The sequence below is a fragment of the Pelobates fuscus genome, chromosome 9, assembly GCF_036172605.1.
Source record: "Pelobates fuscus isolate aPelFus1 chromosome 9, aPelFus1.pri, whole genome shotgun sequence".
Lineage (NCBI taxonomy): Eukaryota > Metazoa > Chordata > Amphibia > Anura > Pelobatidae > Pelobates > Pelobates fuscus.
In genome coordinates, this window is record NC_086325.1 from 20885067 (window position 1) to 20908612 (window position 23546).

Genomic DNA, 23546 nt, shown 5'->3' on the forward strand with positions numbered 1-23546 from the left:
ATCTCCAATCTCAAGGAACGCACCGAAGACCACCACCAAAATCGCAATAGTAACCGAGGAGGAACTTTCGTACCTTCCTGTCCTACCCGGTGGGGTGTCTCATCCGAGCATAAATTCATAATGCAGGCGAGAGTGTGGCCAAACCAGCCGTATACTAAGTGATTCCAACATTCCAAACGGACTGTGTAAACTTCGGACGTCGTAGAGAAAAGGCTCCAAAGGACGTCCATTCAGGGTTCCGAACTGAACTTGAGTGGAGGAACGGTGGTCGACTATTCTGGGAATAGGGAATCCCGGAAATCTTCAAAGGAATGGGAAGTGCAAACAGGAACGCAGATTCCCATCCAGAAATGCCCCCGTCCAAGAGTGAAAGATGTCTGTGTAGGAGTCGGGGTATACCAGGTACCACCATAAGGTCTCGTAGGTCTCCTCGACGATAGTTGAAAAGTAGGGTAGCGCGAATCCAACAAAAACGGCTCCCGTGAGGAATAACTAGAGTATAGACGGGGGGTCCTCCATCTCCGAACCCTGATCACCAGGATTCTTATTCGAGGAGACGGGGCAGTCCTGCCATCTTATCCCAAGATCTGATGACCGGGGAGGTCAAGACAAACCGGGTTATCCGGTCTTACCATGTGAACATACGTACGATTTTTACCCTCAGAGCGGGTAATGGGCCCTCCTAATCCTGTTACCCGAGCAGGGCAGAGCCCGTTTGCTCCATGAAGGTCCCCGTATCTCCTGCCACTCAATTATGGGAGAAACTGTCTGAGCAGTTGTTCACAATGGTCTGGATATCCAAAAACAGAAAGCAATCCTCTTTTTTTTTATGGTGCAGAATATACCCAAAACCTGCACTCACATAATACCTGAGTTCCATCCGATAGCCGTACCATCTCCAGGAATGTGTATAAATAAGAGGGAGTCACCCCTCGTTATACCTCTGTGAGAATATCCCTCCATTACAGTAGATAGACTAGAGGGATCCAGTCTAAATATGGATATCTCGCATGACCAGGCAGTCCTCTATATCGAAATCAGGAGCACGGACGTCAGATCTACTGGAATGCAGGAGGGACGCCCCTCCATGTAGTCATTGATGTCTTGCACAGGTACAAGTCTGTGTGCTGAACAAATGGATGGCACCGTAGAGCGTCGAGTGTATGAGAGAGCCGCGCTCTCTACTAATGTGATCAAATAACGTGCCAACGTCCGGCTGATAGCCTGAGCGGGCCGCACCCGTAAATAACCAAACAGTAGAGTCTGCATCCGTGACCGTTCCTCTCTATGAAAATGTTTCCTCCAAACATGACCCCTGTATCCAGCTCAGTCTCTGGCTGAGGTTGAGGGAGGGCTGCGCCCTCCAATAACAAATCAGTGTCTGGTTCCGTATCTGAGAGGGTTCGCTCTCTGCTCCAGAAGATAAAATATTCTCGGATCGAAGAGATGGAGGGCCGCACCCTCCTGTGATCCAAGCTAGAGTCCCTAGAGACTCAGGGTGACCAACTATAGGGTACACCAAATACGAGTATCAGCATAAGGCTGAGGGAAATCTAAGGGAAAACAATGGAAAAACTATCAACTGACCGTCCAGATCCCGTGCGCGCGCGCGGGGTCCAGGCAGACCGTTGGTAGTCTGAGGAAAGCTGGAGACGTTCTCCGCAATCCACGAGTACCCAGGAGGTCGGAGGAGGTCGAGTCCGGCCTCTCGACGACCCGAGCGAAAGGAAAAGGAAGTCACGAAAACGAAAAAGACAACAATAACGTAGATACGAGAAAAAACGCAAATTCTATCTCAGCTAGAAGGCAAAAGGCAGGCCAGAAGGCAAGACAAGTAAGCCCCACTGAACAGGGCCAGGAGCTAACCTCACGCAGGGATAACTACCGATAGCTATCTGGATACCGGGAGGCAGATACGAAGTTAGTTGATAAAGACAAGGAAAACACTGCGTTCTCCTGTAGGTGTCTGAGTACCGGTCCTTGCCTGTGCAAAGTTCTCCTTGGAGATGTGCCGTCGCCGGATTGGCGCAAACCGCGGATGTGTGTCCGGGGTCTTCATAGGAAAAACTTGCCCTTCAGGTCTGAGGTTTAGGGCCTTCACCCTACCTGTCATATCCAGATGGCCGTATATTGGTGTCCTCTTGGATAGTATGGCAATGGTGCTTGTCCGGACACCTGCCTATTCCCATGTCACTGGTGGGCACTGGCTTCTCCTCAGTGGTATTCCCCCAGGCCTGCGGCCAAAAGGGATAGAGCAGGCCCAGCAGGCCAACTAATGGACACAGAATAGTTGGCCAAGGAAATAGGCACCGACATAGTAGGCCATACAAATAGGCACCGACATAGGAGGCCAATAAATGGGGCACCGACATAGCAGGCCGTACTTATGGGCACAGAGGCCGTACTTATGGGCACAGACATAGCAGCCCGTTCTTATGGGCACAGACACAGCAGGCCGTTCTTGTGGGCACAGACATAGCAGGCCGATCTTATGGGCACAGACATAGCAGGCCGTTCTTATGGGCACAGACAATAGCAGGCCGTTCTTATGGGCACAGACAATAGCAGGCCGTTCTTATGGGCACAGACATAGCAGGCCGTTCTTATGGGCACAGACATAGCAGGCCGTTCTTATGGGCACAGACATAGCAGGCCGTTCTTATGGGCACAGACATAGCAGGCCGATCTTATGGGCACAGACATGGCAGGCCGTTCTTATGGGCACAGACATAGCAGGCCAATCAATGGGGCACAGGCATAGCAGGCCAATCCTGGGTTGCATATCAGTATTATATGAATATATGTTATTTATATATAGCGCCATCCAATTCCGCAGCGCTTTACCATGGGTCTTGAATGAGTAATGGGGACCTCTGAGCTTGGGCAGAGTTCCCCGAAAAATAGTAGATCCACAGAGCACCCTGTGACCTAGGGTCTCCAGACATCAACCCTTTTAGACAGCGTAATGTCGTGTGAATAACCTGCACCGGGACTGGCAGTCCCCAAATGCCCAGCAGGCAAATAGTGGTATTCCAGTTTATTGGAAATAAGCCGAAGTTGATCCAGTGGTAATAGTGTCCATAAAATCACGATATACTGACCGACATCCTCCTTAAACTGTGCAAAGGTATGCACATGTACATACAGATCTGTGAGAATTCTCCACATAATTAAAGATCATCAGACCACCTGAGGGGTATTGTACCCATGGTCTATCTCTGGAGTAGGGCTAAACCATAGCCAATACAATGAGTCTCCCTACATAACCTGATAGAATATCAGTGTTGACTGGTCTCCCATACCAGTTGAACCAGGGCCAGGCATGTTGGCTTAAAATATCTGTCATGGACAGTAAAATCATACCAGAGGAGACTCACTGGGACTCCATAGCTGGCCGGACGAAATCTATACTGTGAAACACACACACCTTAGCGCCAACCAGCAGTCTGGCTCTGAACAGAGCCTGCGCACTGAGAGTCGTATATACAAGAAACACCCAGATTGAGATATATACTGCCAGTAAACTCCCAGGAATCCGTGATATATACTGCCATAAAGCACACAGAATCAGTGACACATAGTGCCATAAAGCACACAGAATCTTATATATAGTGCCATAAGCACACAGAATCAGTGACACAGTGCCAGAAAGCACACAGAATCTTATATATAGTGCCATAAGCACACAGAATCAGTGACACATAGTGTCATAAAGCACACAGAATCTTATATATAGTGCCATAAGCACACAGAACCAGTGATACATAGGGCAATAATGCACCCAGAATCTTATATATAGTGCCATAAGCACACAGAACCAGTGATACATAGGGCAATAATGCACACAGAATCTTATATATAGTGCCATAAGCACACAGAATCAGTGACACAGTGCCAGAAAGCACACAGAATCTTATATATAGTGCCATAAGCACACAGAAGCAGTGACACAGTGCCAGAAAGCACACAGAATCTTATATATAGTGCCATAAGCACACATAATCAGTGACACACAGTGCCACAAAGCGCACAGAATCTTATATATAGTGCCATAAGCACACAGAATCAGTGACACACAGAGCCACAAAGCACACAGAATCTTATATATAGTGCCAAAAGCACACAGAATCAGTGACACCTAGTGCCATAAAGCACACAGAATCTTATATATAGTGCCATAAGCACACAGAATCAGTGACACATAGTGTCATAAAGCACACAGAATCATATATATAGTGCCATAAGCACACAGAAGCAGTGATACCCAGGACAATAATGCACACAGAATCTTATATATAGTGCCATAAGCACACAGAACCAGTGATACATAGGGCAATAATGCACCCAGAATCTTATATATAGTGCCATAAGCACACAGAACCAGTGATACATAGGGCAATAATGCACACAGAATCTGTGAGATATATCCTGTCATAAAAAGATCTGCACTGTCCTACCAACTACAGAAAAACTGATAAGGGTCATATCGGTAGATAAAACTACAGAAACACATTGAGATCCACCGGGGGATCCCAGCAGGGCAACAAACGCCGAGATCCGACCGTGGAAGGAGGAGGGACCGCAAGCAGGCGCCCTTTCTCCAGCCGGTCGGATCCACGTGGCTGAAAGAAACCCGGCCGCGGCGAGGCGGCCACGTGTGTGAGCAGACCCGGTCGCGGGGTGCTCGCGTCAGACCGCGAGAAAACCCCGGGCGCCGGCAGGCTCACACCAGAGCTCGGTGAGTCAGAGGGGGCAGCCAGGTGGCTAGGCCCCTGACACCCCGAGCGGGGCGCCCGCAGCCCCACAGGGGGGGACTAATAGAACGGCGCCAGGGAGTGGGGTGGGAGGGAGGGGGGGAACAAACCGTTAGGCATCCCCAGGGACCCTCAAATAGCGCTACCAGACGCAAACATTCCCAAGAACAGGGGAAGCAGGAGAGAAAAAACGGGTAGAATCCCGAGATAAAAAACCAAAATACAATACACAACTAATAAATAAACGATATGAAGGAAAATCTAATGGATGGACAAAAACCATAGACATAAAATACAGATGAGAATATAAAAATGATATCAAATAAAGTAAATACAAAAATACAACGTGTAATAATATAATAAGCAAGGAGTAAAATAAATAGTCTGAAGTAAACTATAATAGACAGAACTAAAAACCAGAAACATAAAATACAATAATAAAATAACACATAAACAAAAAATATAATTCTAAATAAGTCAAACTAAATCCCAAAGCCCCCAAATAATATTAGCAGGAGGCAGAGGTACTCTGACCTGTACTGATGCGGAGCAGCAAAGAAAGAGGAAATGATGCATGGGGAGGGGAGTTTTATAGTACCTAACTTTTTTCTGATTGGTTGTTTTCTGTGCTGCTGTGGAGTTCTAGTAAAGAGAGACTTAAGCAAATACGAAGCCTCCTGTCATGTTATAAAATTATGTATGGGCATCTACCTTCCATACTCAGTAATTTAGGAGGAGATTTATGTCAGTTTGATGATGGAATTACTTGGCTGTAGGTGGCTAAGTTGAGTAAAACTACGATGAAGGTACAGAAATAGGTGCAAGATAGGTTACCTGTGAACATATATCCACCTGTTCATTCTTACCATCCAGGGGATCAAGTGTGGATAAAAGAATGGAACACTGTCCCATTAGGTTCCATATGTTGTTCTTTTATCTACCCCAACAGTTGTAAAGGTTGTAGAAGTGACTCCGTGGATTCATCACTCTAGGGTAAAAATCAGCGGCAGATTCCTGACAAGCTACCATAGATCCAGAGAATCCTTGCAAGATCCGGTTAAAGCGTGTGACCCAGTTGGATTAAAAGTGGTTTTTGCGAAGAGAATATTGTTAAAAGGGAACATCAACAAAGATCTACAAGTAGGTGTTTTTACGGCCATAATAAAGCCTGACCTCCTACCAACATTAAGCCAGAGGAAAAACCTCTGTGAAGAAAAGTGAGGATCAGGAAGGACTCCATTCCCTGCAGCCCTCACAGCCTGGAAGCTGAGGTGCCATCGCACGGTCGAAGAGTCAGGACAAAGATGTCAGGAGTGATGTGTTTGATAATATGTATATTTGTGTTTTTAATTATTCAGGAAGGTAGAGGTACCGACACACCAGGCTGTGAGGTTTGCATTAAGACTACGAAAACAGGCAATCATATTTCCCAGACCCTTATTTGGCATTCACAATATGAGTGTAAAGGACATGTATCTAAGTGTAGATACTTGAGTATAGATTATAGTGTATGCCATCTAAGAGCAGGAGAACCTAGGTGTTTTAGTCCAGAGTATCAACCCCGTACAATTTGGTTGACTATTCGGATTGGAGACTCACAGGGGACCCTGATAAATAAGACCATACTAGAAACCGTACATTCTTCAGGTGTTCTGCTATTTGATGCATGTAAGGCGATATCAGGTGGTAGAAAACCATGGAATGTATGTGGGGATCTTAAATGGGAAAGAACGCATGGGTCTAATGATAAATATATTTGCCCCAGTAGTAAGTACAAATATATGGATCCAAAGTGCCCAAACAAAGATATAATTATTGTCCGTATTGGTCCTGTGTAGGGTGGGCAACCTGGGGACAGACAGTAGATAAGGATATGATCATCACTAAGTTGCCTACTGTAACGGACCGTTTCCCTCACAAGAGGATAAAAACCGTTTAGGTGATAATCCCTTTTTCCATAGACCAACAGCTACTACAATCACCAACCTTCCGAACTCCAATACACAAACCCTGGAATCAGCTGAACAGGAAAACGATGCAAAAGGGGATACACTCCTGGCAGTCAGCATACAATCCAATTCCCCCAATAACAAGACGACACATCGGTTTGAGGGTTAAGCAGAATGCTCGTGTCAGTGCTATCAATTCTGCCTTTTGTGCTGATGTTCCTTTTGCCAGTGGCCGAGCTTCTATCACCTTGTCTATCGTTGATACTGCATATCCTGCATAGCGGATCCCTTCTTTCACATAACTACTGCCGTCGGTGTAATATTGAACATCGGGGTTCTGGATGGGAAAATCACGAAGATCTGGTCTACTTGAAAATACTTTATCCATCACTTCCAAACAATCATGCTGACTTTCAGTAGGTTGTGGCAAAAGGGTAGCTGGATTTAAGGTATTTACAGTCTCTAAATGCACTCTTGGGTTTTCACACAACATTGCTTGATACTTGGTCATACGGCTATTACTAAACCAATGATTTCCTTTGTAATCCAACAACGTCTGTACTGCATGTGGGACTCGTACATAAAGTTCTTGACCCAGAGTGAGTTTATCGGCTTCAGCTACTAGCAGGGCGGCTGCAGCTATGGCTCTTAGACAAGGTGGAAGTCCGCTGGCCACTGCATCCAGTTGCTTAGACATGTAGGCAACAGGTCTTTGCCATGATCCCAAGTACTGTGTCAATACTCCCACAGCCATTTTTCTTTGCTCATGTACATACAGGTAGAATGGTCGTGTGTGATCAGGTAGACCTAATGCTGGGGCACTCATCAAAGCCTTCTTCACATCTTCAAATGCCGTTTGCTGTTCTTGAGTCCATAAGAAGGGGTCGTGCTCTGTACCTTTGATAGCTGCATACAGAGGTTTTGCCAGTATCGCGTAGCTGGGAATCCATATCCTACAGAAGCCTGCTGCCCCCAAGAATTCTCGCACTTGTCTTCTATTCTTGGGTATCGGTATTTGGCATACAGCTTCTTTTCTCTCTGGCCCCATAATTCTTTGACCTTCGGAGATATGGAATCCCAGATATTTGACAGTTGGCAAACACAACTGAGCCTTCTTTCTAGACACCTTGTATCCTGCCTTCCAGAGAATGTGTAGTAGATCGTGCGTTGCTTGCTGACATATTTCCTTTGTAACTGCTGCTATCAACAAGTCATCTACATATTGTAACAATACACACTCTCCTGGGATGGACTCGAAATCCAGTAGATCTTGACTTAGAGCTGAACCAAATAGGGTAGGTGAATTTTTAAACCCTTGGGGCAGTCTTGTCCAGGTCATTTGGCGTTTTGAGCTCGTTACAGCGTTTTCCCACTGGAAAGCGAAGATACATTGGCTTTCTGCGGCAATTCGGAGGCAAAAGAAGGCATCTTTGAGGTCTAAGACTGTAAAATAGGTAGCCCCGCCCGGAATTAAAGCAAGCAGGTTATATGGATTGGGCACAACTGGATGTATACTAACAACCGCATCATTGACTGCTCTCAAGTCCTGCACAGGTCGATACTCATCTGTACCGGGCTTTTGAACAGGCAGCAATGGGGTGTTCCAGGGGGAAGTACAGAATTTTAGGATACCATACCGTATGAACTTATCCAGATAAGATTGGATGTTCTTCTTAGCCTTCTGCGGGATGTGATATTGCCGTAGGCTCACTGGATAAACCCCAAGTTTTAGTTCGATTTTAATAGGTGGAATATTGCGGGCCAGTCCTGGTGGGTTGTTCTCTGCCCAAACTCCTGGTATGTTGAATAAGGATTCATCACTCCTAGGGTTTTGGCTAGTCAACGCTGTATAAAGTCGCCACTCTTCTTCCTTTGGTACGGATAATGTCATAATACCTGAAGGTCCATTAAACTTTAAGGATGTTGTTCCATTTGGTAGGAACGTAATCTGTGCATGTAATTTGGATAGCATATCACGTCCCAGCAATTGGACTGGACATTCAGGCATGTAAAGGAATTGATGTTTTACTACGTGGCCTCCCAATGTACAGAGTCGACTTTTAAGAACCGGTTTTGCAGCACTTCTTCCAGTTGCTTCTATTACAGTAATAGTTCTTCCAGATGGAGGAGCAACTAGGTTAGTCACCACCGAATGTTCAGCACCAGTGTCGATCATGAACGCACTCCTTTTTCCCCCTATTGATACATCGACCATAGGCTCCGCTCGACCAAGGGGGATGGAGCCCGGTCGGTATCAATAGTCCTCCATGACCGTGTCAGCCAATCCTACAAAGTCCCTACCTTCTCTATCGCGGGACCTTTGCGCTGCTGGATAGTACCTGTCTTCCCTTACACTTCCTCTGTTCCCATTGCTCCCTCTATTCCCATTGCTCCCTCCGGGGCCTCCTCTACCTCTCGCTCTGCCTCTAAAGTTTCCGTAACCTGCCCTGGATAGGTCTCTCTCGTACTGCTCTCTTTGCGGACACTCGCTTCTCCAATGCCCTTCTTCCTTGCAATACGCGCACTGATTCCTACTCAAAGGCTCCCTATTCCATCTACTATCGCCTCTATCTATTCCCCGTCTATCTACGCCTGCGATTGCTACCGCTAGCATATCTGCCTTTCTACGCATCTTGCGCTCTTCCTCTTTCTTTGTCTCTGTTTCCCTGTTCATGTACACTTTATTCGCTACCTCCATTAGTTGGGTGATAGACATACCTGCGAACCCTTCTAACTTCTGTAGCTTGCGCTTAATATCTCCGTAAGCTTGGCTGACAAAGGCGGAGTTTACCATTCGGGAATTCTCAGTGTCTTCCGGATTAAAGGGGGTATACAAGCGGTATGCCTCCAATAATCGGTCATAAAAGACACTGGGCGCTTCATCACTTTTCTGAATCACCTCAACTGTCTTCGACATATTAATAGCTTTCTTCCCTCCGGCTTTCATGCCAGCAATTATAGCGTCTCTATAGGCTTTTAGTTGAACCATATCTGCGCCATTAACATTCCAGTCGGGATCGGTGTTAGGATAATGTGTTGCGGCCCAAGCTGCTGGATTGGCTTGATTTAAAGCACGGGCTTCATCCTCTAGTGCTTTAATGGCCGCTTGGTTAATCCTAGTCCTTTCCTCATTATTGAACAATGTCATTAATAACTGCTGGCAATCAGCCATGTCGGATTATGTGTCTGAACTATCGAGGTGAACAGATCGGTCATAGCTTGTGGTTTCTCAGTGTACGAGGAATTGTGGGTCTTCCAATTCAAGAGATCGGTAGTCGTGAACGGGACATATACGAAGACTGGGTCAGCATATACCATTTGACCTGCGGCATCGAGATAGGCTGACCCAGGATTCAGACGAAGAGGCATCTGGTAATGTTTGGGTCGTTGGGTACCGGTCAGTTGTCGGGTTAGTATAGGGCTACGTGAAGGGGCGTCGGTTAGAGGTTCCGGTCGGGGGGTAGTAAGGCATGATGATGTGGGAGCTTGATTTTGGGAAAGGTCAGTGAATAAAATATTCCGAGCCGAGCTAGAAGAAGCTTGACCGGAAGTTTGAAGTGGCGCCAAATCAGGATATTCAGATCTAACGGGGGTTGGTTCCGGAAGGGAAGGTTTAGTACGACTGGGGGTGGATTCTGCACTGGAGGAGGAAGCGGAAGTGGATGGGGGCAATGGGGGAAGGGGTGTAGAACTTCCTGTACTCGTATCACCTCCTCCTAAAGGGAAGTAAGGGGGCGGCAAAGGGATCTCGGACTCAGGGGGCGTGTCCAAAATGGGCCTAACCATAGTCCTAGTAGACAAACAAGTCCTGGCCACCATGAGGCGACATTGCTCCTCGTGGCATATCTGAATCCATCTTGGCGAGTCGTTTACGGCCTGTCTCCAACAATCAATATATGGAAACTGTCCGTAAAGTTCAGGCCTACCTGATACAGCCACGTGTACACACTGTACCAGAGTTGGATCCAAACTACCACGTGGCGGCCATGCCGCAACCAAAGTAGGCCACTCCCTAGTGCACAAAGTGACCAAACGTACAGGAGACATTTTAACCCCAAAATCACATGTTTTAAATCCCTTTTTAAAATTCTTTACCATACAACCTAAGGGATCCAAAATCGTTGACTCCGATGCGCCCATACTTATCAATGGAGCGTCGTTGACAACGAATACTATGCACGCGTTCTATTCAACAGTCACACCCGTTTCCTCCGGCAACAGCACCACGTGGTACGGTTACCAAGTGAAACGTACACAGTAACACAATAAACACTCAGGGAATTCCTGTACACACACAGCTGTAACACCAGTCACTAAATAATCAATATTATGCCCTTTGGCGAAACTTTACAGTCACCCACGCTATAATTATCTATATATGAATTACCCGTCTATAACACACCCCAGTAACATCGTCTTTTACAAATAGCGGTTACAGTACGGTTAGCATAGGTCAAAGCACAATTTAAGGTCACAATACAATTATTAGTGGTTATGGTGTTAAACATGCAATAGACGACAATGATTAGTACTTATATACAGTGTCAGTAAATATACAGGGTTATGGTACCGTGCACTATGATACAGCAACACACTATTAACACTCTCGCTAGACGGCTGAGCTCGCGCTATCTAACAAGATATACACTTTACTAACAATCTTTAACACATATACAATCCCAACTAAACTATTGGCCAGTACCTTGAATGGACTACCTAAAACTATCTACATCCGTTTTGGTTAGCCACACTGCCCAAGCACCACATATAGCGAACTAGAGGGCGGAATTTACAACAGAACCCTCTTAGTCTATTTACTCTATCAAAAATCTAGTGGGTTCCAAATTGACACGCCTTCCCACTTAGCCAAGATAGGTTGAGATCTAGCGAACCGAATTTACACAGGCGCCGCTTAGTCTCCCGGTCCCTCCGACCTAGCGAACAAAATATACACCCTAGAACGCTAGTCTAGACAAGACACCGGTGTCCGGCTAGGGCTATTTACACAGGACCCCGCCTGACTCCAAACCAAATCAAACGGTCTTACTAAAGAGCGTTCGATTGAGCGGTGCGCCTTCGCTCCTTCCCTCCGACAGAGGGGGCAGATTCCATACACAGATTTAAACCCCTTTTGGGCCTACCGCACAATCGGTATACCCCTAGTGGGTCTGCCGTCTAAAACAGCAGTTGTCTTACCTCCTCGTTCCTGAACCTGAGTTCACACTCATCGACGGGGACACCCCAGCACTTCTTACGTAGAGGCCGATGATCTCCTGGACAACAGACCAGTGGCGCCGAGACGAAGGGAGGTCCACGCAGAAGTTCAGGGGTGCAGCCGTAGAGAACGTGGGCAAAGATAGACCGTCTCACGCCTCTGCCTCTCAGCTACCGTTGAACGATGAGCTTCCCGGCCAATGCACCAAATGATGCCGGAGAAACTGACGGAAGCCAAGCACAGAGAGATGGACACAGGTTTCTTCAGGAAGGAAGGGATTCTTTATTCGGTTAACCGATCGGGACTCAGAGGGACTAATGTCACCAAAATACAGCAAGTTCTGAGCCCCGGGCAATAGTGCAGGCTACTTATATAGGCACATAACTCCTCCCATATTAAGCTCCACCCGCACATTCTCTTGACCAATCAATACAAATAAGAATTAACTTCCTGCTTGACCGCATGGCCTGTCCAGCACAATGGAGGAGGGGAATACTACATCCTGTATTCTTGCACATGCTCCGTACACTACTGATCGTATCTTGCCTCGTGCAACCAACTGATCGATACGTCAGCATATGCACGTACACATGCCACGTGGTAATCTCGGCCTACTAAATTTATTTTTACCGAGATTCCACCACAGTATATTTGACCCTGTAACTTTCCAAAACACCATAAAACCTATACATGGGGGTTACTGTTTTACTCATGAGACATTTCTGAATACAAATATGTATGTTTTATTGCAGTAAAGCCAAACAGTATTGTGACATTAACAGTTAAATTGACATGCAGAAATTGAAAAATATCAAAATGTCTTAATTTTTCAAACTTTTTTAGATTTCATTCATATAAAATGGAGTTCTATATATGAATGTTTGATATAGAATGAAAGCCCTGTTTCCCCTGAACAAACCGATATATAATAAGTGTGGGTGCACTTAGTATGAAAGAGGTAAATTATAGTTGAACAGACATATTCTGTGGTTTGTTTACTTTTTGTTTTGATCACAACTTGTACATTTGGCTCCGTCCTTAACCCCTTCACGACGGGTGACGGACGAGGTCCGTCATCCTGGGGATGGCCTTAACGACGGGTGACGGACATCGTCCGTCACGCGGTAAAATTAACGCCGCGATCGCGCAGTGCCGGCGATCGCGGGGTTAACGCTGTTGCTGGGTCCCTCTGAGTCAGGCGCAGACCAGCAACAGCAAATCGCGATGTCCCAGCACATGTGATCGCTGTAACAGCCAGTCACAGCGGTCACAATACTGCTGGGATATCTGATCCGCCTCCCTCCACCTCGTGTGGGTTTGTGAAGTGGAGAGAGACGGATCGTTGCAACATTGTGTTCCAGAAGAATAGTGAATATCTTTAAAAAGTTCCTAATCCCTTTCCCCTTCCTTAAAAAAAAATATTAACCCTTTCCCTGCTGCTTGATCACTGCTAGCAGTGATCAATATACAGGTCACAGTACTTTACTGTGATCTATTTTTTTTTTTACACTTAAGGGTTAAATTTTATTTTTTTTGTAACCCTAAGGGGTTAAATTTTATTCTTTTATTTTATTAATTTGTGATTTAGTTAGTTGGTGGGTGGAATTTAGTGGTAATTTGGGGGATTTAGTTAGGGGTTAAAAAAAAAAAAAAAAAAAAAAGTTTAGTTATTTAGTTAAAGTTTTCTTAGCTGTGTTAACTGTATTAAAAATGTTGCGAAAGTATAGCGCAGAGGAGGCTTATGCCCTGTTAGCCGCCGACTCAGAGGCGACCGACACTGCCTCAGAGAGTGACGCAGGGAGTGACGCAGGGGACAGGGACTATGTGCCAGATAGTGCAGTAACATCAGAGGAAATCGCTGATTCCCCTAATGTTCAATATGGCGCAGATGACTGGGTACCCCCTAATCATTTTTCGCCAGACATCCCAGTGTTCACTGCCAATCCTGGCATACAGGCTGACCTGTCTGGCTATAATGCGCTGGATTGTATGGAGCTGTTTTTGGGGGATGATTTTTTTGGGGAGGTAGTTACCCAGACGAATCTGTATGCGGAGCAATATCTTGCACGCAACCAAGACTCCCGAATCGCCAGGACAGAGAGATGGTACCCAACCAGTGTGCCAGAAATTAAACAATTCTGGGCACTGACCATGTTAATGGGGGTAGTTAAAAAGCCCACAATTAGAATGTACTGGACTAAAAATCCTATTTTTAATACCCCCATTTTTTCCCAGACTATGCATAGGGAGAGATATGAGGACATACTGCGTTTTATGCATTTTAATGACAATATGAAGTGCCCCCCAAAAGGTCATCCGCAGTATGACATTCTTTATAAAATACGCCCTCTAATTACCCACTTAAATGAAAAATTTGCCACTATTTACACCCCCAAAAAACAAATTTCGATTGATGAGTCCCTCATGAAATATAAGGGAAGACTGGGATTTAGACAATACATCCCATCCAAAAGATCCCGGTATGGGATAAAATTCTATAAATTATGTGAAAGTGGCAGTGGCTATGTATACACCTTCCGTGTATACGAAGGAAGGGATAGCCACCTTGATCCCCCAGGTTGCCCAGATACAGTAGGGACAAGTGGGAAAATTGTCTGGGACTTAATAATGCCATTACTCAACAAAGGTTATCACTTATACATCGATAACTTTTATAACAGCATCCCACTCTTACAAATGCTGTACTGTTTTGAGACCGTGGCCTGTGGCACTATCAGGAAGAGTCGCACAGGTTTCCCAAAGGCTCTAGCAGAAAAAAAATTAAAAAAGGGGGAAACAGCAGCTCTCTGCCAGAATGAACTGCTGGCACTCAAGTACCGCGATAAAAAGGAGGTTTTCATCCTAACTACGATCCATGGGGAAAACACTCGCAGGGTCGCAGTTCGTGGCAGAGAGGAACATAAACGGGTGCCAGTCTGCATTCAGCAATATAATCGGCACATGGGGGGAGTTGATCTATCCGATCAACTAATGCAGCCGTATCTAATCATGCGCAAAACCAGGGCATGGTACAAAAAAGTGGGCATATATATAATGCAGACGGCAGTCCACAATGCCTTTATTATTTTTAAAAAGGCAAATGCTGAGCTGAAATGCACATTCCTTTCATTTCAATTTCAGCTCATTTCTGGGTTACTTGAGTGCCACAGAGGGGGACCATCAGTGGAGCCTAGCAGAAGAATGGAGGCAGGTCACTTCTGCTTTAAGATTCCACCAACCCCTAAAAAACAAAACCCCCAGAAAAGGTGCAGGGTGTGTTACAAGAGGGGCGTAAGAGTTGAGACAAGCTATTACTGCCCTGATTGCCCCTCTCAGCCCGGCCTATGTATTGGCCATTGTTTTAAAGTTTTCCACACCCAGGCCGAATAAGCACACCCAGGCCGAATAGTCAACTGTCTGGTTACCAAATCTTGGCTTTGTCTCCCGTTTATCCTGTCTTCTCTGATCCTTGACCTCGGCTTGTCCTATCGTTGTTCCGTTTCTCTTTACCCCTTTGACTTCGGCTTGTACCTTGACTATTCTCTGCTTGTATAGCCCGGCCATTCTAAGGACCGGTATTACAAGTTTCTCTCTCTGTGTTCTCTCTCTTTGTGGTCTGTCTGTGTTTTGGAATCCGTGACAGCGTTGCCCGTGACACATTGTTGCACTAAGAGGACATAGCTGAGCAACATATTAGGTGTTATACTGCCATAGCACACATAAGGATTGCAAAATATACAGTAACATCTCCAAGTGTGTGTCAAAAAGGCAGAAAAAAATGCTAATTGCAACTAGACTTGGTACAAACTAACAAAGAAATGATTCTACGCTAAGGTTTAAAATATGCCTTTTGAAATTCCCTGGGGTGTCTACTTTAAGAAATGGTAGGCCTTTGTGGGGTAGTTTGAACTTAAAACCTGCTAAGATGCTTGGAAATTGCACATGGGCAGAGCGTCAAAATTCAAAGTTCGGTAAAAACTGATATGGCTTGGTCTCCAATGTGCCCCTTCAACATCCACATATCCCCAAAAAGGGTACACATGGGGGTATTGCTGCACTAAGAGGACATAGCTGAGCAACATATCAGGTGTTCTACTGCCATAGCACACATAAGGATTACAAAAAATACAGTAACATCTCCAAGTGTGTGTCAAAAAGGCAGAAAAAATGCTAATTGCAACTAGACTTGGTACAAACTAACAAAGAAATGATTCTACGCTAAGGTTTAAAATATGCCTTTTGAAATTCCCTGGGGTGTCTACTTTAAGAAATGGTAGGCCTTTGTGGGGTAGTTTGAACTTAAAACCTGCTAAGATGCTTGGAAATTGCACATGGGCAGAGCGTCAAAATTCAAAGTTCGGTAAAAACTGATATGGCTTGGTCTCCAATGTGCCCCTTCAACATCCACATATCCCCAAAAAGGGTACACATGGGGGTATTGCTGCACTAAGAGGACATAGCTGAGCAACATATCAGGTGTTCTACTGCCATAGCACACATAAGGATTACAAAAAATACAGTAACATCTCCAAGTGTGTGTCAAAAAGGCAGAAAAAATGCTAATTGTAACTAGACTTGGTACAAACTAACAAAAAAATGATCCTACGCTAAGGTTTAAAATATGCCTTTTGAAATGCCCTGGGGTGTCTACTTTAAGAAATGGTAGGCCTTTGTGGGGTAGTTTGAACTTAAAACCTGCTAAGATGCTTGGAAATTGCACATGGGCCGAGCGTCAAAATTCAAAGTTCGGTAAAAACTGATATGGCTTGGTCTCCAATGTGCCCCTTCAACATCAACATATCCCCAAAAAGGGTACACATGGGGGTATTGCTGCACTAAGAGGACATAGCTGAGCAACATATTAGGTGTTCTACTGCCATAGCACACATAAGGATTACAAAAAATACAGTAACATCTCCAAGTGTGTGTCAAAAAGGCAGAAAAAATGCTAATTGTATCTAGACTTGGTACAAACTAACAAAAAAATGATCCTACCCTAAGGTTTAAAATATGCCTTTTGAAATACCCTGGGGTGTCTACTTTAAGAAATGGTAGGCCTTCGTGTTTTTTTTTTTTTACTTTCCAACTGCAATAATGCCCCAAATTGAAGCATAGGCCAATTAAATCCATCTCTCAAAATTGTACTGTAAATACTGAAATGGATAGGTCTCCTATATGGCACTATAGCTTCACGAAATAGTGCCAAAGACATACAATGGGGGTGTCATTTTACTCAGAAGACTTAGCTGAGCATAATTTGGGGGGTTTGAACTTAGTGGCAAATGTGAAATATACAAAATGCCTAGCAAAAATGCAATCCATATGTAAAAAACGCACAAAATTATTTTTTACCACATACTTTGGCATATATTGGTGAAAAAATGGGGGCATGTTAAGGCACAATATGCACTTTATGAGATACCCTGGAGTGTCTACTTTTACAAATGGTAGGCCTTTGTGGGGTTTTTTTGAACAGTCAAACTGTTATAATACCCCAAATGGACACATAGGCTCATTAAATCCGTCTCTCAAAATTCTACTTTGAATACTGAAAAGGACAGGTCACCTAAATGGCACTGTAACTTCACGAAATAGTGCCAAAGACATACAATGGGGGTGTCATTTTACTCAGAAGACTTAGCTGAGCGTAATTTGGGAGGTTTAAACTTAGTGGCACATGTGAAATATACAAAATGCCTAGCAAAAATGCAATCCATATGTAAAAAACGCACAAAATTATTTTTTACCACATACTTTGGCATATATTGGTGAAATAATGGGGGCATGTTAAGGCACAATATGCACCTTATGAGATACCCTGGAGTGTCTACTTTTACAAATGGTAGGCCTTTGTGGTTTTTTTTTGAACAGTCAAACTGTTATAATACCCCAAATGGACACATAGGCTCATTAAATCCGTCTCTCAAAATTCTACTGTGAATACTGAAATGGATAGGTCTCCTATATGGCACTGTAGCTTCACGAAATAGTGCCAAAGACATACAATGGGGGTGTCATTTTACTCAGAAGACTTAGCTGAGCATAATTTGGGGGGTTTGAACTTAGTGGCACATGTGAAATATACACAATGCCTAGCAAAAATGCAATCCATATGTAAAAAACGCACAAAATAATTTTTTACCACATACTTTGGCATATATTGGTGAAATAATGGGGGCATGTTAAGGCACAATATGCACCTTATGAGATACCCTGGAGTGTCTACTTTTACAAATGGTAGGCCTTTGTGGGTTTTTTTTGAACAGTCAAACTGTTATAATACCCCAAATGGACACATAGGCTCATTAAATCCGTCTCTCAAAATTCTACTGTGAATACTGAAATGGATAGGTCTCTTATATGGCACTGTAGCTTCACGAAATAGTGCCAAAGACATACAATGGGGGTGTCATTTTACTCAGAAGACTTAGCTGAGCATAATTTGGGGGGTTTGAACTTAGTGGCACATGTGAAATATACACAATGCCTAGCAAAAATGCAATCCATATGTAAAAAAAGCACAAAATTATTTTTTACCACATACTTTGGCATATATTGGTGAAATAATGGGGACATGTTAAGGCACAATATGCACCTTATGAGATACCCTGGAGTGTCTACTTTTACAAATGGTAGGCCTTTGTGGGTTTTTTTGAACAGTCAAACTGTTATAATACCCCAAATGGACACATAGGCTCATTAAATCCGTCTCTCAAAATTCTACTGTGAATACTGAAATGGATAGGTCTCCTATATGGCACTGTAGCTTCACGAAATAGTGCCAAGGACATACAATGGGGGTGTCATTTTACTCAGAAGACTTAGCTGAGCATAATTTGGGGGGTTTGAACTTAGTGGCACATGTGAAATATACACAATGCCTAGCAAAAATGCAATCCATATGTAAAAAACGCACAAAATAATTTTTTACCACATACTTTGGCATATATTGGTGAAATAATGGGGGCATGTTAAGGCACAATATGCACCTTATGAGATACCCTGGAGTGTCTACTTTTACAAATGGTAGGCCTTTGTGGGTTTTTTTGAACAGTCAAACTGTTATAATACCCCAAATGGACACATAGGCTCATTAAATCCGGCTCTCAAAATTCTACTGTGAATACTGAAATGGATAGGTCTCCTATATGGCACTGTAACTTCACGAAATAGTGCCAACGACATACAATGGGGGTACCGTTGTACTCAGCAGAAGTAACTGAACACATAATAAAACTTTGTACAGGAATAGGACACACCAACTTTACAAAATACATTTGAGAAGTTCTTTGTTATAAGTTTGTGTGCGAAAACCCCCCAAAAACACAATTTTACTCCAATATTTAGCAGAGGTTGGCGGTAAAATGGCTACGTAGAAAGTGTCAAAACAACCTTAGGTAAATAGCCTGTGGTGTCTACTTTATATAAATATATACTTTTGTGTGGCAATTTTGTTTTCTTTTATGGCTATTAGGCTTACAAGACAAACATACCAAATTCTAAAATCGCTCCACATTAAAATTTTATTTTACTCCTTGTGCTTTGTGACCTGTAACTACCAAAAAAAACTTAAAATCCCAGACACATTATATATTCTGTAAATCAGAACAAATAAATGAATTTATTTTTAATTACTTTCCTTAACCTGCACTAATTATGCACACATTATTATTGCAAAAACTGTAAAAAAACACAATATTTTTCATTTTTTTTGCATTTTTCTGTATTTTTTTTATAATAAGTAAGCATTTATATATATATATGTTATATCAAATTAAAGCCCTTTCTGTCCTTTAAAAAACAGTATATAATATGTGCCGGTGCAATAAATGAGAGAGATGCAAATTGCAGTTGAACGCAAACAGCAAGAAAATGCAAAAATTGCTTGTGTCATTAAGCGTAAGTCAAGCTTCTGAAGCTCTGTCCTTAAGGGGTTAAGGGGTTAAAGCCAGCCTTAGCTTCACGTACTGATATGTTCAGAATTTCAGACGTATCTGAATTAAAGGAACACCATAGTCACCTGCAATTTCACTGCTCAATTCACTGTCAGTTAGGAGTTAAATCACTTTGTTTCTGTTTATGCAGCCTTGGCCACACCTCCCCTGGCTATGATTGACAGTGCCTGCACGAAAAAAAAACTGCTTTCACTTTCAAACAGATGAAATTTACCTTAAATAATTGTATCTCAATCTCTAAATTGAACTTTAATCACATACAGGAGGCTCTTGCAGGGTCTAGCAAGCTATTAACATAGCAGAGGATAAGAAAATCTTAATTAAACAGAACTTGCAATAAAAAAAGCCTAAATAGGGCTCTCTTTACAGGAAGTGTTTATGGAAGGCTGTGCAAGTCACATGCAGGGAGGTGTGACTAGGGTTCATAAACAAAGGGATTTAACTCCTAAATGGCAGAGGATTGAGCAGTGAGGCTGCAGGGGCATGTTCTATACACCAAAACTGCTTCATTAAGCTAAAGTTGTTCAGGTGACTATAGTGTCCCTTTAAGTTTGAGATTGAAGAAAGAGTGATACTCACTAAATCCCTGCAGGAGACTAGGGAGGGAGTCCCTAGGTCAGTGATGGCTTACCATGACACCATAAATTGTTTCTGGACTACATTTCCCATGATGAGTCTAAAAGCTAGCTGAGCATCGTGGGAAATGTTGTCCAGAAATAATTTATGGTGTCAAGGTTAGCCATTAGTGATGTCCCGAACAGTTCGCCGGGAACTGTTCGCCGGCGAACATAGCTTGTTCATGGCGAACGCGGCGGGCGAACATATGCGATGTTCGGTCCGCCCCCTATTCGTCATGGAGGTGGGAGGGTCTGGGAGGGAGGGTCTGCTGCTGATTGGCTGGAATGTGTCTGCTGACTGTGAGGTGCAGGGTCAAAGTTTACTCAATGCAAAGTTTACTCATCGCATATGTTCGCCCGCCGCGTTCGCCACGAACAAGCTATGTTCGCCGGCGAACAGTTCCTGGCGAACTGTTCGGGACATCACTATTAGCCATCACTGCCCTAGGTTATGGTAGTTCTTAATGAAATAATTGTCAGACTGTGGGGGAGATGCATTATTCAGCTTGGCCAGCATGGAAATCACGATATCTCTAGGAGAGCACTCACCATCTTCAAACCTCACCAGCTGCCACTGCCTAGTGATTATTTTTATATATATATATATATATATATATATATATATATTGTAAATGTAGGAGGAGTCATAGGTAACACACACCTTCTATTCCAGGGGTAGGCAACCTTTGGCACTCCAGATTTTTTAAAGTAAATCTCCCATAATGCTCTTACAGCCATAATGCTGGCAAAGCATCATGGGAGATGTAGGCTGCAACATCTTGAGTGCCGGAGGACAGTGCGATTCCCAGAAATTGAGTGCCCCTGCCTTTTCTTTTCTACTTTATGTTGTTCTTCTCTTTATTATACCAAGCTGGTCGCACTTTTACGCCATATTATTATTATTATTATTGGTATTTCTAAACCAACATATTCTGCAGCGCTGCACAAATGGGGAAACAGACAATACAGTATAGACAAACTGTAATAGATTCTTTATGCAAACCAATAAGTTTGAATGACTATCTGTTCCTGTCCAAATTAAAAATAATAAAAGGTGCGTGCACGCTGAAGTAAATTCACACTGACACAAGGTGCAGGTAGATGAAAGAACTTCGAGAAAATGTAATGGCTTCTGAACAAAAGTGGGTGCGCAGACCCTTTTAAAGGCATTATTACATCACTAGCATTGTCAGAGATAACATTAGTTTCTATATTAAATTGTATTATTTTATATTATTTATTATATACACTCTTATATGTTTTACTGTATATTTTAGGCGCAACCTTTTTTTGTTCTATTATGCATTAATAATTGGTTAAGTGTTAAGTGGTTCATTCAAAGCACGTCCCACTGGGTGTGCTATCTTATGTCATTACTGTCGTCATTACTGTTCTCCCACGGATTCCAGCACCATCTTGCTTGCACGAGGTGTTCACTCGATGGGAGGGGTGCTTTGGCAGCCATTTTGAGTAGTTAGTGCTGTTAGATTCGAGGTTAGGTTCAAGGCTTTTTAGTGAATAGACATTTTATTAGTACAGTTCTCGTGATCTAACTATGGCATACAATGTTTCATACTACAGGAACTTGATTATTCCGGTGCTGCTCATATCCTTCTAGAAAATACATTCTCTTTCTAATATTCTAAATGCTGTTAGGAAAATCAATCATTTAGGAAGTTAATGAAGTTAATGGGAAGTTTAATAAGGGTTTTAATAATTCTATAACAAAACCATATCCAAAGGGAATAGAGAACCCTGACTGTGAGCTCAGATCTGTCATTTACAGCCCTTTTATAAAAAGTACAGGAACCACAGGAAAAGTAACAGTAAGATATTTGAATAACTGTTTATCAATTACCAAGTCATCAAATGCTGATTTCAAAATCAAATCAATTTTTCTTTTTAACAATAATGTAGGATCAGTTGAAGTTTTTTTATGTTACACTATCACCCAATTGTCTTTCTATCTCTTTGATGTAGTTAGTCCTATCCAACACCACAATTGCTCCGCCCTTGTCCGCCGGTTTTATTATACATTTTGATTTTTTTGAAGTATTGTAAGACTTTTCATAAAAAACAGGTTAAAATTGCTGATGCTGTGGGCCCACTATTACTGATGCTGGATAGAGCAGAAAAAAGAAGGCAATGCTCAGAACCAGTGGCGTACTAAGGGAAGGACTTGGGGGGTGGTCCGCCCCTGTTGCCACCAGGTAGGGGGGTGCCATGACCCACACCCTGGTCCAGGGCCAGCCTTAGGGTGTGCGAACAGTGTGAGCTGTGCGGCAGCACAGGGCGCCATGGAGTGCCATGCCGGGTGACAGGAGTGCAGGGGGGGAGCTAGAGCAGGTACCCGGGTGGAGGATTTATTTATTCTCCACCCGGGTCTATGAAAAAACATAGCGAGGAGGTTGGGGGTGGAGTTTAGCAGGAGGTGGAGTTACATTGGCAATGGAGGCAGGGTTAAAGCCTATCAGAAGCCCCTGGTAACTGCTCACACTTCATCAAGTTAATCCTGCAATGATCAATTCGTTCAGACGTAGATTAACAGGAATTTGATTCGCTAGTCGCAGGTGAAAAGGATTTGTCTATTTATTAGTTATTTTCATAAATTAATGTTAGAAATTAATTATTCATGTACAGGTTTTAGCTAGATAAGAAGTTAAAGTGTAACAACTGTGATTTCATAGTGATGTATATTATACTGTATGACTCTCAGAGAGAGACTCACTGAGGTTTGAGAGTATTCTATACAGAGGGAGATCTCTCTGATACCCACCAACATATCTCCAACAAATCACTGCTTAGTGAATCCAGTGAGATCAGATCTCGCTGTCTTTTATAATAGTTGAGTAGGAGCAGGTTATGGAGCATTATAATGTATATTACATGTTTTTACTGCATTTTCCACAGTATTTATCCACATGTAGAGTAATAGGAAAACCCACGTTCTATATATCGCCTGAAACCCTGCTTTCACAGCTCTAGAGAGACTGTCGGTGAGATTTATCAAAGTGTTGTGATCTGAGACACGGTGCAGTGTAAAGTATATGTGGAGT